General features: G+C 42.3%; 1 protein-coding gene and 1 long non-coding RNA gene across 2 annotated transcripts in view; one reads left to right on the top strand and one right to left on the bottom strand.

Moving 5' to 3' along the window:
- Positions 1 to 438: 438 nt before the first annotated feature.
- The window catches only part of LOC142892901 (nephronectin), a 342,593-nt gene continuing 323,251 nt past the window's right edge, over positions 439 to 19,780 (bottom strand). Inside the window, exon 8 of the mRNA XM_076033070.1 lies at positions 439 to 449. The gene's annotated coding sequence lies outside the window, so the exon portion shown is untranslated. The remainder of the gene's footprint in view (positions 450 to 19,780) is intronic.
- Positions 5,386 to 19,167, top strand: LOC142892917 (uncharacterized). The gene is made up of 3 exons (XR_012927618.1): positions 5,386 to 5,475; positions 6,036 to 6,141; positions 18,794 to 19,167. It is a non-coding gene; the product is annotated as an uncharacterized LOC142892917 (long non-coding RNA).

The raw sequence follows: 19,780 nt of genomic DNA, 5'->3' as shown, positions 1-19,780 counted from the left end.
TTCATAAATTTACAAAACATATAACTGAAAATGCAGTACCGCGCTTCATCCTAGAGATGAGAAATGTTTAAACCAGCCTTCAGCCAGAGAATATTTTAAATTCCCAGTTGGACAGTTTGGCTATTTCCTAACACCCACTATATCTTACCCTTTGGCTGCAACACGGCACTTGCACTTTAATTTCATCATCACAGTAGATTTAGTTGGGAAATATGAAACTGTCCAGGAAGAATTCTCTTTTATTTTTTGCATCCGAAGAATTTTACTCTCCGTAATTAATCTTCCTCTCTGTAATGTTTGTTCTATGTCCATCGCCTGTAGGTCAGACTGGTCCAACCTGGGGATTTGATCTTTTTACTCAAGAAAAAAAGGATAGAACGGAAAAAAAAAAGAAAACCTGACTCCACAAAACCCCCACGAAACGCCGACTCACTGTCGGCCACAGGCTTCTCACAGATGGTACTTCAGTGAGCGGTTAAGATTTAAAAGCACTGGACAGTTCTCTTTTGCTTCTGTGAATTAATGATCAAAGAAAAAGAGGAAGAAGGAGCGAGGCCTTCAAAAATCAATGGATCCATCAACAAGGCCTGCTGTTGTGCGTGTGCGGGCGTGCCAGCCCTCACCTGAGTCACTGGGGTGCACGTGCTTGCGTGCACGCGTGTGTCGGTGCGTGCTGGTGGCGGGGGTGAGGTGGTGGTGGTGGTGGGGGGGCTCCTCCACAAAGCCGAAAGCAATCCTCCGAGTGCACGGCCGCACGTGGAAATCAGAGAGCACACCTAACTTGTTCGGAGACGTGTGCGGAGTGTGGAGCACTCTTTTGGGTCTGCTCCTCCTAAACACCAGTTGTCTCCTCCAATCAGTGTGGTCATGTCTGCATTATTGATACAACAAGGGGGGGGCCTGAGGGGCCCAGGCTCAGATGGTGCACGGGCTTACTCTCTCTCTCCCGAGTGCGTCTGGAGAGAGTCTGCTTCTTGCGAGAGCTCAGAGGTAAGCTAGGACAAATCTGAAATTAGGCCTAAAGCTGCGAACCTGAGCCGACTTATTGAGGTTTAACTGAAAGTAAACTGGAGCAAGGACTCTCCGGGGAGGCCTGATGGTCAGGCATTGTGCTTATGTCTCGTATAGTAACGCAGAGGATGGATGAAGAGGGAAGAGGAAAGCGCGCTGTGTGTGAGGGAAGTGAGAAAAGAAACAACAATCACAGCAAGGCGGCGCGGAGAACAGCGTCTTCCCATAAAGAGGAACCAATAGTGTTTGTGGGCAGCTTGAAAACAGGATAGAATTATCATTACTTACTGAGGTCATCTTTAATAAAAACAGTTGTAACCGTTTACTGAGTCCCCCAATTTTACAACATTTTTTTTTTTCAGTTCTGTGATTCTATTGCAATTAGATGTAACATGACTCATTTATCAAATGTTCAAGAAGAAGGCTTGTGAGTAATAAAATCTGATGGAAGACAAATCTAATAAGAGAAAACAAAAACATCAATAACACAAAGAGCAGGTCACTATTCATTAGTTAGTATATGAAAACAGGTAAAGGCTAATTCCTTTCTTACCAAATAAAACATTTCGGCAACATTTTTAATTGTCACATTTCCTTTGTTAAAAAATGACTAAAACAAACACACAGAAAAAAATATTGGCGCTCTTTTCACCCTGCACATAATTAGCGCTATGGTTTGGAACATGACAGTCCAATCAAAAGTGAGTTAAAACAGCAGAGACTCGATGTTGACCGTGGCATACGTTCATGCAAGCTAAGTTCAGCGGTTAATATTTCAAGTTATTTAAGCAATATTTATGCACATCTGTCATAAAGGAGTTGGGAATGTGCTTTACCTTGATGTGTTTTGATTTATTCTCCAGGCCCTGAGGTTATACCCGTGAATTAGAGGGCATCAATAAGGAAAGACCATCTCCCGTATCCCAAAAGTGATAATTATCAACATCACTATTGATCTGACTATTGATGCATTGCTAATTGTTTCTTTTGGTTATTTATTTAATTCCGTCTCCCCGGCCATGTGAATGTGCTTGACCTTGTGCAGCAGGAAGTATGTTCAGAAGAGGGAAAAACACGCATTAAGATTCTACTAAAAGCCTTAAAACAGCAAGGACTTTTTCTCGTTTCCATTCAAAGCAGAGAACTACATGATGATCGGTCCGACTGCACGCAGAATGGGAATTTGAGCTGAGACCGCGTCGGCTGATGCTTCGGTTTCCTTTTCTCGGCAGCCTTGAAGAACGATGTTCTTGCAAATCTCTACAGACGCTACAGAAGGTGCAACATGGCATCGCATTGATCGGCTACAACACTATATCGCCAAACGTATATAATAATAATGAAGATTATTCATCATTAGGGCTTTATTGGGTCTGGCACATCAAAAATGCATTCATATTTCTCGAATTAGTTGCTCGACACATCACAACAGAGACCCAAGGTCTAAGTTCATGAGAACATGAATTATTTTTTGGGAATAAATATTAAAACAGGAGATTTGGAAACAGTTTGAATTTACAATTCGCTCCAGCAAGTTTGTTTTACGGCTGTGAGACTAATCTTCATCTTAAATAACAAAATCCTGGTTTGGTCATAGCTAGTTTGTTTGTGGGAAGAAAATTGATTTCTTTAACTTTTTTAAGTTTTTGGGTGCCAATAATGTTTGATTCTTCCATGTTTTTTTTTTTGTTACTTGTTTTGATTGAATCAATTTTGTTGAACTGAAATGTGACCTTGCATCTGCATGAGCATGTACACTGGAAAAAACAAATATTTTTCTTAAAAAATGAAAGACTTCACAGACCCTTCACAGAAATCATTAGTGTCCTGCTAAAGGAGAAGGAATTTGTGTCGATGGTCACAAAAACAAACAAACAAAAATATGTGCATAGTAAAATAGACCCTTTTCCTCCTTTGAGTGGCCAAATATGGTGCAAAAAAGTAATTTTTGTTCTTTTTTGCAGCTGCCAAAAATATGCAACGCACAGTACACAGCATGTCTGGTTGCAGGAACTGTGGGGACCAGCGCTGTAGGAAATCACCTCCTGACCCACTGCTATATCTGCGCGTCTGTGTGTGTACGTGCTTGTCTGTGCTCGTGGTTGTGCGTGAGCGTGTGTGCGCGCGTGCGCATTTGCAGAGGCAAGTGCTGCCGCGTGTAGACAGCCGGCCATTGCCAGGACATCTGGCGCCTGTCACAACACTTGTGCGAGCGTGAGCACTTCATCGAGCGTGCCCTGCGCAGCCGTGCCCACCCATCGGGTACCTGCTGAGACCTGCTGAGAGCTGTAACGGGACGTCGGCGAGGGGGCCGTGTCGGGCCCGTGGCCTGCCACCTGGTGGTGGGAGAGCCCTCGAAGAGCGCCGCGGTCTCCGCGCATCGCACGCCGAGTCTTTTTTTTGGATCCCGTCCAAGGCCGAGGCGATGATGCGAGTAGACACGACACGGCCGGCCTGCAGGAGGAGGGAGTCCTGACTGCTGCTGACCTGAGCGCGCCGGCGGTGACCCCGTCGTATTGAGGCGGCGAGCGAGGAGGGAGCTGGGAACGCCGTGCACATATATTTACAATGGATGTCAAGGGTTGATGATTTGAGGATAATTACGGCGTATTTATTTTCTCCCGCTCCTCCCTCCATCTCACCCTTCCGACTCCCGCCCCCTCCAGATTGTGAAGCCAACCCTCTAGCAGTGTAGTGCTGAAGGTGTGTTTGTGCTGTTATGCCCTCTGGCTTGGCTGCCAGCTTACTCCCACTGATCTGAGCCAGAAGGCAGACTGCCGAGGAATACCGATCACCTTGCCCAGACCGAATCCTTTGAGCTCTCGCTGGCATCTTTCCCCCTTCTGCCAGTTTCCTCCTCTGCTCCTCTCTTCCCCCTTCTGAAGTTGACAACAAAGACATCCTCAGGGTCCTCCTTGATGTGAGACCCACTCTTGATCTTTTTTCCCCGTGTTTTTGTACCTTATAGTTGCACTACTTTCATATTCCGCAAGCACAATATTTACACACCAGAAGACAAAGAAACAGGGGTCTTTTCATGTAGTAACCCCTGCCAACATGTTAATCACCTGAAGACCTGCACCACTGGCCATGTCAGCCCAGCGCAGGCAGGGTGCCAGTGAGACAATGATATCTATCTATCTATCTATCTATCTATCTATCTACCTATCTATCTATCTATCTATCTATCCATCTAAGGCTGTGCGGTGGCAGAGCCGGCGTGCTGTCACGGAGCCATGATACCCAATAAGCATTACTCCTCCACATACATCCTCTCGCCTCCTCTCTCCTTAGCCCACCCCGCCCCCGAAGCCGCCCCCTCCACCCTCCCAAACACCCCACCACCACCACCACCAGCCCCCTGCCTCCACGAAGAGAAATCTCTGAAGAGCTAATTAGTGGTGGAATGGAGTCCAGGAACAGCCAACGGAGCTGAAGAAGGGAGATTGGCGCCGGTGCTAGCTTTATCGGTCAGGGCCTGACAGAGGGGTGACAGTGAGTGGAGGCAAACCACCAGCTCACATCTGACAGAGACAATAAAGTGAGCCTCTGAGCCAGAGGAGAGCAAGGGAGAGTGACAGACAGGCAGGCGAGGAGGCGTGAAAGAAAAAAAGAAAAGAAGAAGAAGAAGAAGAAGAAGAAGAAGAAGAAGAAGAAGCAAGATTGAAGGGGCCGTCCTATGGCCTAGGCAAGCTGCACGGTCCCAGTCACGAGGAGAGTCGCTGCTGGCCCTGTCAAAGCTACTCTATTGATCCCATATGTGAAGGCATCGGGAGACTTGGTTGAGCAATTCCGCCAGTATATCACATCCTGATAAGATCAGATAAAAGTTTATTTATTTGCGAAATTGATTGATTCATTTTAATTACATGCAATTGTTTTGTGCCACAGAAACATTATTACTCTGACGACTTGTCTTTGAAACACTGGCCATGACGTTCTTTACCTTTTCATTGCAAGATCTATTTAATGAGAGCTGAAACGTAATAATCACACTCAAAGATCTATCATGCTAGCTTGCTGCACTGTACAGAAGTAGGGAGTCAATTATAATATTGCATTTTTCATGGCAATTATTTTACTGTGTGGAAAGTATTTTAACTCGCCAATAAAAATAGATACATTTGTTTATTAAGGTAAAAATTAACTATTCACACATACTAAACTTGATATGATTATTTTAATTTTGAACGTGTGCAAGAGTTTAATGTACATTTTTTTCAGTGCTGGTAATTGTGGTAATGAATGAAGTATATGCCTCTTAGTCAAATGTTTTCTGTTTTTCGGTGTTTAAAAAAAACAACAACTTCTTTTGAATAGAGTATAGTGTTGCGTATAATATAGCGTTGTGATATTAGCACTTTTAATGAAATGCAAACGACAGCAGATGAAATGTCCGTCTCTCACGAAACTGAACCTACCGAGTAGCTTCGATGTTCCGGTCCGGGGAGTCGACAAAGAAAGGTTAGGACTGGTGTGCGACGGTACCTTCGTAACAAACCTTGAGTACTGGCCACATTTCTTGCTCTTACAAAATGGTTAGTTTCCTCTTTGTCATGTCCTTAGAGTGGAGTTTGAAAAATTAGCTTGACGACCTATAGCGCTGGTGACGCCAACGATTTTAAGTGGAAATCACAGCTTTTGATGTACGTTTGATTACGCTATTCTCAGCGTTTTCCACTGAGTATTGTCTTTACATGAAAGAAAACTTGGTATTTGGCTCCAATGTTTGTACAAAACGATTAGTCTGGCGAGACAAATTGTGTTTTTTTTTTTATGTTTATGTAACACATACTGTTGTCACACAGATGTGTGAATTATCTGAATTAACTAGTCAAGCTGTCCAAATTGAAGAGTACTGCCCCTAACTGATTTATCATTATTTATCATTTGATATCTGATTAGAAACACAGTGCTGTGCTCTGTGTTATTCTGTCAGTGCTCTGCATGCACCTCAGATTGATATGCTGCTGCTGCTGCTGTTGAGCTTACTGAAGCATTCTTTTGTTTGAATCAATGTACAGAACGTCTCAGAAGCATGGATGGCCCCTGACATCTGCCACCTCTTCTGTCATCATTGTTGTTCAGCTCTGCCGCAGCAGTGTTCCAGCAGAAACTTTCAAACAAAATGTAAGTCAACCTGTTGCAACTGTAGTCGCAATAGATCACACCGTGGTACAGTGAGGAGTCTGTAAAATATTTCATCACACACACACACACACACACGTGTTGTAGGCCACTATCACGGTAGATGTTTTCTCGACTCAACTGCACCATAAACAAGAAGAGAGAAATGTACAATATTGTCGATCGTGAAATACATTACTGTCTTTCTTTGTGCTCGTCTCAACCATGTCCTCCTGTAGCTTTCAGTTAGCATTTACTTATATTACTTTTTTAGTGAGTGCCTGAGTGGAGTTTGTATAGAGGAATATGGGTTGTTGATGTCAGGGGTCAGAGGTCAGAATGGGCTGACTGGTTGGAGACCATAGAAGGGCAACAGTAACTCAAATAACTGCTGCCTACAGCCTAGTGAGCCTATATGTCCAAATGATAAATTGATTAGAATTCTCATCTAATTGTATAAAAGCAGGACGCAAATCCTCAACACTTTTTCATCCATCAGCTATAACACAGATTTTTTCACAGGTTAGAAAAACAAAAAAGTTGAAGAAAGAACAATTTCCATGCAACTAGACCACAAACAAAATCAGCTGATAGATACAAGTAAATTACAATGCTTTGCAATGCGTTTGGCCTGGTTCATGCAAAAGATGCCTTAAGCGAGAAGCAAACGGCAGCTGCATAACTTAATAATATTCAGCTAAAGTGGAAAATTTGCATGTGTCACAGGGCCTTTTCACGGTTCTGGGTGTAGAGGACCACACACTGCTCCGAGCTGGCCAGCTTTGGAAGAGAGCCAGGGGCACAGCCTGGAGAACTTTATTCTCCTGCACTCACATCAGATCGGCTTCTACTCTGAGTTGTGTACAGGAGCTTAGAGTAAACTTTACATTTCTTGTATTCAAAAAGTAGGATTATCTATTCATCTTTCCTTTTTAAAAAATAATTAAAAGCTGTCTGAAGCGACTAGCCTGAGACGAGTGAACAGCCTCATGTTGGGTATTTATGTACCGTAACGTTGATTCCGGCTGGAGGGGAGCAGTACTTCGCTGCATGAGAGAGGAAAAAGGAAAGAGAGCAGGATGGGTCTCTGATGAGTGTTCACTCCAGAAGCATGGCTGAACTGACTTCAAACACACACACACACACACACACACACACACACACACACACTCACACACACACACGTTAGCCTACCATTGCTTGCAAGCTTACGGCTAACGAACAGTATAGCACTCTGTTTTTTTGACTTTGAGAGAAATGTGGGTAAACATAATTGATCACAAGATTAATATTACGCATCTGGTGGCAGACAAAAATGTACTTGGCTCTTTTGTGTGTACACAATTAGATCAGTGTAGTTTGTGGCAGAGAGAAAAGAGAGAAGGCAATTAGGGTTTGTTGAAGAGGCATCAGAACCCTGAACAACAGCCTGGCAGTCCTGCCATTAGCATATCTCAGCACTATGTTAATGGTCCGTCAGTTACCCCCAAACAACAAGGTTTCATCTTGTAAGATGATAGAAGCAAAACACCCAGGGGAACAGTTGCTGCTTTTACTTTGAAAGTTATCTTATTATACCTTTATATATTATTTACAAAAAGCAAACTGATTCTTTCAAAGTCTCACGCAACGTTACATCTCAATGGCACAAAACAACAGAAGCCATATTTAGTCAATAAAGCATCGTCTGACCTTTCTGTTTATTGAATGGACCTAAAGTAATAGGTCCATTAGGGGGCATTGTGGTTCTTAGCAAAAGAGGAGTTAAAACTGTGTATTATTAGAATTGTACACAGTTATAAACTTATTTACATGGTTCTAATAATTACAAAACAACAAGATGCAGTTGATTGTATAGCTTTCTCCATCTATTTGTTAGGTGTAGTGTAGATGTGTAGATGTTTAAGGTACTGTCAACCACCTGGTATATTAGAACTCCAAGAACAGCTGCAGATTCTTTTCTGGTACAAACTTGAAGAACATGTTACACATGTCCACACAATGTTGTCCTACGTCTATCAAGTTTCATCAAAATTGATATTAAGCAGGGGCTAAAGTTTGAGTGAGGAAGACGGAGTGTTTTTTTCTCCTTCCTGACAGGTATCAAGAGTGGTTTGAGAGTGAGCAAGCATGAGATGCATGAACAAAGGATTCTAACAATGTTTTCTCCACTATACCGCTGCTAACATGGCCCGAGAACAGGAAGGGGGTCAGAGAGGTGGCATTACGATTTTATGGCGATCATTTATTAATTTTGTCAAGTAAATCCAATCAGAATGCCTGGAAGCTACCCACATAGCAAACAGGGATAATTAGCATCACTGGGAAAGGTGGCGTCCGCTCGTGCTCCAGCCTCTGCTCGCTTTTTATCGCTGGAAGAGCTGAGGTGGTGCAGGGGCTTAATATTGATGGGCCTGTCTATACGCAGTGAAACTCAAACACCGTCAAGTTTTGTTAAGGTGCTGGACTCTCCCCTCACATTCCAAGAATTACTACCTTAAATCACTTCCACTTTTCTTCCTCTTTTGGTTTGTACTTTTTGCCCATCATCAAATTGTTCTTTAATTTTGGAAATATTTATCATCGTAATCATTGCTCTCAGATCACAGAAAGAAAAGCAACTTTCTTTACTTCATATTCATTCTATTTACTGTCTAAATTTGATAAGTTTTGCCAACCAGAAGCAAATTGTTCCGTGCAACGTGTCATACATGGCCTGAGTTCTAGTGAAGTGGACTGAAGCAGGTTACTCCACTGCACGCATTTGAAGTCTTCTTGTGCATGGGATCATATTCCCTTCTCAAGTTTGTTTTAAGAGTTTATTGTATTTGAGTGCAGTGTCACTCTCTAAAGCTGGGGGTTATTTCTCAGATTTAATGTATTTAAATACGCTTTTCTTGTATTTACTTTTTACAAGCTAATTACCTTTTAATCTCTTATATTTTTTAATTCTTACTTTGAGATAGAAATACAATACCTTGCTGCAGAGCACCAGGGATTGTTAGTAGAAGTTCCCAAGTGTGTTCCAACTCATCCCCTCCGGAATGTTCCCTCTGTGATTCCCACTAGAACAAAGTTGCAGACTAATTAATTTACGTTTTAAGAGAATTGTTCATTAAAAGTGTCTTGGATGTAAAATGATCTGTGTAAACAATCCATGCCAGTGACGCTCTCTGTCCTGCGCTAGCCTGGCACCAGCGGTGTCACTTGGCTCATCACACCAAACTGTGCAAGAGTTCTCCATCTTCATTAATAGTAAACTAGTTTTTTTCCCCTTGTATCAGGCAGTTCAGCCTTTCTTTGAATCCACTAGATGGAAACAATGAGCTCTTCTGGAATTTGTGGCTCTGTTTATATAAAACCTCTTTGTTATGTGGCACGATTTTGTGTAGCTCCAGTGGAACCCTGGGTTCGGTTGTGACGTCTCCGTTCAGGAATCTCCTTCGGGAATGCAGTTGGACACTCACGCAGCACCATGTTGTGTTATGAGACAGAGCTGTTCGGCTCTGCGTCTGATTGGCTATTTTACTTTTAGAGCTGTCTGTTGGGATAACCTGCGCGAGGTGGAAAAGCCTCGCAAAGAACTGCGAGATCAAAAAAGTGGCTTTTACCGCAGAATTTGGGCCCCTTCCCTGCCATCAGCGTTACAAACAGACAACCTGTCTACCGGTGCAGCTGTGAAATGGCGCGGTGATAATATTTATGACGTTAGCTTTGACTTCAGAAGGAAGACGTCGGTATGTGAACCCGGTGCGGAGGCCTAATGTGCTGTAGTGTAGTGCCTGTTTTAATGTCTGTCCTTTATCCCCGCGCTGCACTAATCATAACGCCCATTAGAGCCGGAGGGCATTTCTAAAGGCACACTCAGTACCAATATTGATTAGAGAGCGTCCCCTGAGAGCCAGAGGTCAATTTAAATAGCTAAACCTGCTCAGCTCTATTTGGATGATTTCTGAGTGCCTCTCTCTGTAAGAACCAAAACAGGACAGGACAGGACAGTTGGAAAGAAAGTGAGGAACTAGTTTATCCTCCCAACCAAGAGATGTCGGTTGTCCAAATGAGAGCAACTGGCAAGAACAAGACGGAATCACATTGTCCTGCTTTTGTGCCTGAGATTTCATTCTGTGTAAACCTTGGGGTGTTCTGAATAATTAATGCATTGCTAATGACAGCGGCAGTCCTAGATATAAGAACGACCTTAGAAACATTGATCTTTTTATGATGATCACTTTGAACCAACGGTTTGACCCTGGCATGCTGATCTGGAGCCAGTTATTGAGTTAAATAAGGCCGTACTGTGACACTGTGTATCACATTCAAGCTGCGTTTGTTAGTGCCTCTTATTTCTACCTTTAATAATCCTCTTGTTTTGGTAGGACATTATACGACCAAGGGTTAATCTTGATGAGAAACCTCTTTTTACACAAATAACAAAATTGATTTGCAACCATTTTATTTTTTATTTATTTTTTTATAAGAGCCCCTTTTTCATGCTGCGTGGCAGATTTTTACAAAACACCTCTGATAAACTTGGCGACACTACCACATTACTAGATGTACTGTATTCCCTTTTCATAATACAATGAAAGCTGCTATACGTTGAAAATGTTTCAAATTAGAGCTACACAATGACAACGGGCGTATCAATACTTTATTATGAGGATCAATCCTGAAACCCAAATGTCTGGTTTTGTAAGAATCGGCGCGGTCGTATCGATGCAGGTATGGATCTGCAGAACAGTAGACAGGTGGAGTCTCCGCTAGGCCGACTGCAGCTGCTCCTTTCAGACATGTGGCCTGCAGGTGTAATGAAGTATCACGTTTTAGAACTAGGCTAAAAAAAAAAAAAAAAAAAGAATAAATAAATAACAGCACTTTTGCAGTGAACGGAAGGCCAAGTTACAGCATGCGGTCGGTTTTGGGCTGCAATTGGCGTGAGGTTGCTCCACTCCTGAAAATCCATACATTGCATCAAAAAAAAAAAAAAAAAATTTGAAACAGGATTTTTCAGTTATACCACAGCAGTCGTAGATGAAATCAAATAAATCCATGCTCCCTCAGCATCCGTTCATCTCAACTCTCCGTTTAATCATCCATTGTGTAGTTTGCCATGTTGCTGTTTGTGTTCAATCTCTGCTGTAAATACGCAGCGCGCACAATCAGCGTCCTGCGAAAGGTTGGGAGGACGCCACAGGGAGATGTCTGCTACTTTGCTCGTCTCTAAGTGGAGGTGACAGCATTCAAACACGGTGACCTTGTTGTGGGGGGATGGGGGATAGGCGAAGAGGGGCGGGGGTGGAGGGGTGGATGAGCAGTGACGGCCGTCCCTGTGAATGAAGGAACATTTCTAGAGGCACCCTGCAAGGCTTTTTGCTTTGCCGGGCCTGATCATCCAGGGAGCCCGCGTGTCCACGATTAAAGTGGCACTTATTTATTTCATTTTCGAGTTTTCACGCGCCACCCATCTCAAAACTTTGACAAACAAACTTTGACTGCACAGGCAAAATGTTAAGGCCGACGTCTCTGAAGGTCGGCCAAGAGGAAAGATCACGTTTGTATGATTATGACATTTCTTCCCAAAAATGCTCTCATTGTATTGATTTCTTGAAGTTGCTCAAGAAAATGAATATATTTAATCTATAAATTTAAGATCTGTTTTTTTTTTAAGAAGTGTGTAAACTCACACTCTAGGTTGTGCTGCTTTAAATTATCCTTGGGTGGGTGATTATGCGCTAGATTATACGCGGTCAATATGTCACAAATGACTGGAAATTCATAAAACTCTAAATATATACACGCTGGGAAAAGCATGTATACGGCTGTCAAGGATTTTAAGGTTTACTTAGCAAAAGTAATAAATGTGAGCTGTCAGTTTCGCAGTTTATAAAGCCTGTCTGTCCCCAGTGGGCTGCCGTAGCCTCTGGCCATTCTCCCCTTACCTTAGGCATCACCTGGAAAAAAAACCCGATGCTTCTAGTCATTCTGCATCCCTGCATCTTTCTGAAAATAATTGGTCAGGAACCTTCTTTCCAAAAAGAGGCCATGAAAGAGTAATAGCTTGCAGCAAAAACATGCATGTCTGACAGATTGCATTTGAAACTGAAAGTGTATAGACCCACACTACGTGCACTGTGAACCTGCTGCCTAGTTCAAAGAAAGTTTCCTTTCTTTCGCACATAAGAATGAGCGCAAAACGTCTAATGCTGGAGGTGCTGCTGTTTTTGTCACTTGCCTGCTTCAGTAAATTGATCTTTTTTTATGTGATTTTCAGAATACTTGAGCTGAGTTTGTTTTTTTTTAGGTATTAAAGGTCCAGTGTGTAAAATTTGGCTTCATTTATGATTTTTGTATTGGTAAAAGCTTAACATACTGAATATCAGTACATGAATAAAAGTGTGTACTCGCAATACAATAAAAGTCATTTGGTTTTCCTACCCTGAGAACGCTTCTCATATACATAGGAATATACATGGAGCTGTGGTCTTGCCCCCAGTTAACTGCCATCTTGTGCCATCATTTTCTAGGAAGGCTCAGTTTTTAAGGAAGCCCGGTGACAGTGCCCTAAATATGAAACACGCTGTCAGGCAAGCTTCCTTAAAAACTTTACCCACTGGACCTATTCATTTTCAGTAATGACACCATGTGTAAGAGATACAGTATCAGCAACATGGTTTCTATGTCTGTCTGTGCTGATGATTAAGGCCAGGATGGTCTCATGCTGCACTCGAGCAGCTCAGACACAGTCGTCTGGTGTGGAAACCCAAAACCCCTTTTTTTGTACCGTTGTTGTCCGTCACGCCTGCCACCATCAACAAAAGACATTTGATTCAGCCTTTCAACGCACCCCTGTGCACGCGGGCAGACTCCCCGAAAGAAGCGCACAAACACTTTTTTATTAATCATGTGTGGGACCCACCGCCGGAGTGAACGAGGGACGCACTCGGTTGGAAAGGGCCCCGATTCAGAGCCAACCACTAATGTTGTGGTGCATCTACATTTGCCATTCTTTTTGGCCGTGTCTAATGCAGCAGAAGAAAGGCTCCTGCGCTCAAGCACTGGAGGGAAAACAATACCACTGGGCTTTGCTCTACCTGTAAGCTCACAGCAGAGGCAGAAACAGAGAAAAAAATTAAGGGGGTAAAAAAATCATTATTCTCTGAATGAGATGTCTCGGGCTTGATCAGAGTGCGAATCAAAGCCCATCTCTTAGACTACTTAAACATTCACTTTTAAAATTCCAACCTGATTGTACTTTTATGGAAATGCCTTGCCATCAGTGGCTGCATTCTCTCCTGTCTCCAGGTCTTCTTGTATCCCTGTAGATATCTGACTCTGCCCTTCATTATAATTCTCTTGGTGAGAAAGCTGCAGAAATGAGCCGGAGATGTAAATCCAAGTCAAAAAAGAAAAGGTTTAGATCTTTTCCTTTCTGTCCAGGGAATAAGGCAAAAAAAGGGAAAAAAATATATGGATATACCACATTGAGTGGGAGCTGACACCAGGGCAGAGGAATTCTGGGGGTTTCAATAAGGAAAAATTGCATCACAATCACCAGTTTAGTTAAGTTTCACACTGTGTTTTTAGCATTTCTATCTGTTTTCATGATGCTTGGCAATAGTAATATAAAGTGTATATATATAGATAAGTACATACTGCCTTAGTTGATGGTGGTGGACCTGCCAAGTGTCAGTATGTTAGTAGGAAGTGTGAGTCTCGTAAGGCACTCCTACCTTTAGAAACTGTGCTGGTTCTGCACCCACCGACCACGCTGGCCAACATTTCTGCCGTGACACTTATTGCGAGACAACCGTAAAACTCGCCTGTTCTTGTTCCATTATACAACATTGCCTGTCAACGTCAATTTCAGGGGGCCTTGACACTAAGCGGGACCAAGCTGTCCTGAATATGTTTGCCGTCAGCGGCAGACTGACTGCAGGAATCACTTATTCTCTTACAGCAGATCAGGTATTACTCCTTTTTTCCACATTGTTCCAAATGTGTGAAAATAAAAGCCTTTTATCAGAGAAATAATAAATGAACAAAACCAAAATTACCCCAAACCTTATGTTGTGAATCATGAATTATATCAATACCAAACAACAAATAGCAATTTGTTGTTGCTATTTGTTGTTTTCTTCATCTGAGATGTAAATATTTAATTTGTTTAAAAGAGCCCTGAACTTGGTTTAGTTGTTTAGCCAAAGGACCAGTCAATAGTCTCACTGCTTCAGTATTCACTGTTACTGTTGCCCAAACTTTCACAACATAAGACGTTAAATGTGCCCTAAATTGCACTACTGTTCTTTGCACTACTGTACATTCTGTAATTTTACCCGACTTATTCCCCACTACTTCCTTGCATCACTGTCAGTAACCTCCCTGCACGCATGTACATACTGCAAGCGTCAAAATCATTGTATATTACCAAATTCAGATAAATCCCATCTGCACATTTTTGACCTGTTACATTATGTACATACCAATAGCAATATATATTATTCCTTTTTTATATTTTTATATAATGTATAATAATGTACATTCATATTTAATTCCCTGCGAAGCACTCTGGTTGGCTGCCAATTACATTTCATTGCTCTGTACTTGTGACATGCAATGACAATAAGGTTGAATCTGATCTAATGTAATATAATCTACTCAAAATAAGACGCACATCCAAGTGATTATTTAGAACAACTGTCAGGCTAAAGCAGACGGCTGCTTTCTTCTTTGACTGTTGAGTGGCATTAAGACACACAGACTCGGAGAGGAGACACAATCGCGTCTCCTCTCTGGTGACGAGATTGTCAGAAATTAAAACAACCTTTCAAGTGATAATGTTTCCAAGTGGCCGCCTGCCATGTTGGACAGGAAAAGAAAAGAAAAAGAATCTCGACTGCGGTGCCTCCTGACTGACCAGGGAAACGGCATCAAGGCCGAGCCACCGCGTGGCATTCAACCAGCTCTTCCCCTCATTATTAAGAGGCCACGCGCCGGCTCCCCGATGCTAATCAGTCTCCCAGAGACCGCAGCGCTGCGTGGTTAGTACAGATTTACTGCTCTTCTAAGGGCCTCGGCTTTTATTAAAGATGATCTTCCCCACCGAAGGAAAAGGGCGCTCTCCAGACAAATGTTAAAATGCAATGCAAAGTTTCAGGCATGAAAGGCGAAAAGAGGGGGATTATTCCGCAGCCATTCCACGGAGGATGTAAAAAAAAAAAAAAAAAAAAACGGAGGATGGAATGTGGAACAAAAACATCAAAGGTCCATATAGGAGAAGGGGTAGAAAGAGAGAAAAGCTGTGAAATATTTAGTGCGTGGCCCCAACAGGTGGTCATGAGTGTAATGCAACCCTCTGGTTTCATTTTATCAGCCGACTGATGAGGCTTGTTTTGGAGAAATTTAGTACATATGTTGTTTAAAATAATGATAATAATAATAATAATAATAAAAAAAAAAACAATCACTGGGAAATTTCATGAAAATTTGATCAGTGTACATTTTTGTTTCTTTTGCTTAAAACTAAAATTGACTCTGAAAGATGATCATCGTTAATTAATACTGATGCTGATGAGCTCATCTGTCATTGCTCACATCCAGCGAGAGGTGAACTGATCTGTTTGCAAAGCTCGTTGCCGTTCACCAAATGTGAGAAATGTGGAAATTCGATGTGAGAAATGTGGAAATTCCATGGGAGAAATGTGGAAATTCCATGGGAGAAATGTGGAAATTCCATCAGAATTGTCCACCAGCTGTGTGTGTGTGTGTGCGCACGCAAAAGCCGCTGAACGGTTCTGCCCACCATCCAGACAATATAGCATTTATCATTTAAAGCCGCGCTCTCTTTTTACATCTCGCCCGCTTGAAACCAACAGTAAATTATGGAGGACAAGTAACAGCGGCCCATCAGTGATCTTTTAAGACGAGCCTTTCAAGTTCCGCCGCTCTCTTACAAGGGCCGATCTCCACAGATGAACCCCGCATCTCCGAGATTATTAATACAGCCCTTGGGGAGAGCAAACTGCAAGTCTAGCAACTACTTTATTAATCTCCCTTTAATTTAAGGAGCAGCGCTGGGCATCCTTTTCCTGTGGTTTTCCTCTCGCAGGTTTTACACACAGCAGAAACAGCCTGCGTAGGTTCACAAACCCAAATGTCCCGCAGCAGTTATTAGACGCATTAACTACAATGCAATTAAGGCCGCCGCCGCCGAGCCAAAAACAACTGAGTGTGCAAAAAAAGTAAACTGTGCAGGAGTGTTTTCTATTTGCCGCCATTCTCGCACCGGTCCCGGGTCTTGCCTTACAGGTAAGTTTGAATTTCATTTGGCTGTGGCTCCAGATGAAATGGAGGGCTTAATTAACATATATTTACAAAATTATACTATTCAAACTAATTTAGCTCCCGCAAAATAAATCTCGGTTTCAACGGGAGCCGAAATGGAATTTTTAAATGTTTTTTTTTTTCTTTCTTTCTTTCCTACCCGCAGCATTAAAATGGATGAGCGTTGTTTTCTTTCGTCTGTGGCATCGCTGATCTTTTATTAAAGTTCTTCAGTAGCCTTTTGCGCGATTTGAATGAGCAGTGCTTACAAGGAGATCACACGACACTGTTTCCAAATTATGTATGAATTCATGCTCGCCGTGCGGCATTCATGGAGGGAAATAAAGAGGAAAACGCCACTGGGAGATTCTGTAAGAGGTCAATTTATATTTCTTTAGGTTATCAGTTTCAACACACGCAGGCTCAGTGCATCTCCTGCGTTCTTTTATTTGATTTAGATATTTACAACTTTAGTTCACCTGCCATACCCTGTTAGGTTCATAGTTGACTGTATTTTAAGCAGCTCGGTTAAATTTTCCAAATAAACTGAAGGCAACATTTACCTTCTTCAGTTTTGCCATACCGGGTTGCACTTGTACGATGCTTATTTTTTTTTGATAAAAATATTTGAAACACACTATTAAAATTAAATTCCACTTAATAGAGACCCACTCCGTTATATCTAATGAAACTTTGCAAGAAGGGATTTTTTTTTTGCCCACAATATGTTGCTTTTCTTCAAGTACAGAATTATTTGAAACTCTAGAATTATATATGAAAGAATAACTGCGTTATTAAGTACCAATCATCGTCTTGACCCCAGGTAAAGTGGGTTCATGTGCAGTTCTCTGTTTCAGGCAGCAGCAAATCTTTACTCTATGCAACAAAAACATTAAAGGAACATTTAACTTCTCTTTCTACTTTTCTAGTCTGACACATTCTACACTCGGTTACAGATGCTCTTTTTGCATTTAGATTAAACATAATGTCAACACAGGATGATTGAGACGTGTCTGCAGCTGCCACGAGTTTCCACAACATGCAAAATTTAGAGTTTTCACTTTCAGAGCAGCTGCATCACAAGGCCATCACAGCAGCAGCCCTGCACCACACATTCTCTTCTACATACTTCTCCCACATTATTATTATTCATTCTAGCCGTCAGTATACATATGATGATTTGACAGTGCCACCATAAAGAAAGATTTTTCCGGAGCTTCACTTTCTTTTCTTTTTTTTGTTTCTTTGACTCCGTCATACACAATTTATTATTCATCCCAGTCCCTCTATATTACAAATGGTCTCAGGATTAGGACAAATCAGGGCTCTCCCAACTATCAGGAGGGAAATGGATTCCCGAACAATGCGTGTCAACGGAGAAATTGGCGGCCCTGGGAGAGGGGACCAAACAGCGACTGTGTGTCGCAGGAGGAAATCACACTGTTCCACTTGAGACAAACACAATTTCATATTAATGAATAATTGAGAAAGTTTAGAACTGGGTTGGGATAAATGCGCGCGGGCGGCACGCGTATCTGTGTCATGGCAGCACTTGGATTGTTTCCAGCTGCGCATCCGCGCAGAGCCGCCTCTCCTCCCTGGGAGTCACAGCACATTGATCATATGGGGTCACAACAAGACGTGTTTTGGGGAGCATCTTTCCCTCAAGACGCCGCACAATTTGAGTTTCAGCTTTACGTTTCAGGCGCCTTCGCCGGAACTTTGAACTCACTCTTCTCTGCACGTTGCAAAGGAGAAATCCTGAAGATTTTTTTTTAATATATATATGTATATATATATATATACATATATATATATCTTAGATGAATCCAGATACTCACTATGGCTTGAGTTTGCCTCTTTTTTTGCCTCCTTGTCGTGCACTCCATCCCTAGATGTATTTACAGCTCATCGGGATGAGCTCAGTGTGGCTGAGCTTGTTAACCTGTGTCTCTGTAACAAGGCCGGGCTTCGTTTGTTACATGAGAGGGGAAAAAGGAGGGGGTGGTCGACTCCTCGCACGGAGCCTTGACTGGAGACGAGGACTATCCGCGCACACACACACTCACGCACACACACACCCTCCTCCAATGCTAATGATCTGAGCTCTGCACATAATTAAAGCCCTGGCACCCCTCTCCTGTGAAACGCAAGAAGGGGGGACTGGCGTACGTCTCCCACTGTAGCTAGAGGAGGTTTGGGAAACTTCTGAACATCCACGGTCCATTATGTATAATTTCAAAACACATCCCAAGTATGAGGAAAAGAAACTTTTCATTTTTAATGACAAAATCATGAATTATTCCATTTATTGTATACACTCCCTCTTTCAAAGGTAGCTGGTCCATGAAAGGTGAATCTGAATCAAGCGGAGAGTCTTTTTCTTTGCCGTTAAGGAGGATGAGCGGCTGCAAACGGCACCTGTTGAGCACCATGGAAAGAAGCAGGGGGGAAATGAGTGCAGTGTTAAAAGGATATCTAACGTCGTCTTCTGTATTAATGATTTCTCCCGTGAAGTTGCGTTGTAACAAAGTTCAAATTAAAAACAGCTAAAGCCACGTAAGCAAAACACGAAATGTGTGTCTCACTTTTTCCATCACACCACTCACACTAGGAGAAAAAAAAAGGATGTTTTTGTCCACATGTGTCACTGTTTGTCAGTTGGAACAGATGCAGCATGTCTGAGCAAATAAACTAATTTGAACCAGATACATTGCGTCCTCGCCGTGTTCTTGGACATTATGAGCTTGTTCGTTTCATTTATTGGAGGGATGTTGCAGTGATCTCTCTTGTCTGAAGTCTGATTACTCTGTGTTTCTCCTTTTAATTACAATATTACTAGTTGTTGCATATCCTGGGACTAAGCTGTGTGCTTGTGGCTTGTGAGACGCAAAAGCGTTTATAAACCAATAGTGATTATCTTTTATACATGATTCATTAGTATGTCCTTAGGAAGCACAGTATCTTTTTTCTTAATAATAAATTCCTCACAGGCTGAGCGCTCTCTATGCGACTGCACAGTGTGTAAAAAGTCAGAGGCAGTCGTCCTCCGTTCTGCTGCTTTTTGGGAAATAAAGTCATGCGTTGTACTTTTAATTATGATCAATAATTTTTGATGGATGCCCTTTGTTGTTCAGCATTGGTATTAAATTAAAAGCAATCCACTTTGATTGTTACATTAAAAAACAGTCTGTTCTCTTGCTGTTGAAGCTCTCGGTGTAGTTTCCACATTTAGCCAATAGGTGTCTCTGCAAACCATGTAAATGGTGCGCCGTGCCCTTCCTGCCTGCCTCGTGGCAGTGCTGGAACCTCAAACGTAACA

Source organism: Nelusetta ayraudi, unplaced genomic scaffold (assembly GCF_046127955.1).
Source record: "Nelusetta ayraudi isolate G7.1 ecotype Tasmania unplaced genomic scaffold, CSIRO-AGI_Nayr_v1 ptg000004l, whole genome shotgun sequence".
Taxonomy (NCBI): domain Eukaryota; kingdom Metazoa; phylum Chordata; class Actinopteri; order Tetraodontiformes; family Monacanthidae; genus Nelusetta; species Nelusetta ayraudi.
The sequence above is the reverse complement of the archived record's forward strand: the minus strand, read 5'-3'. Positions and strand labels throughout refer to the sequence as shown.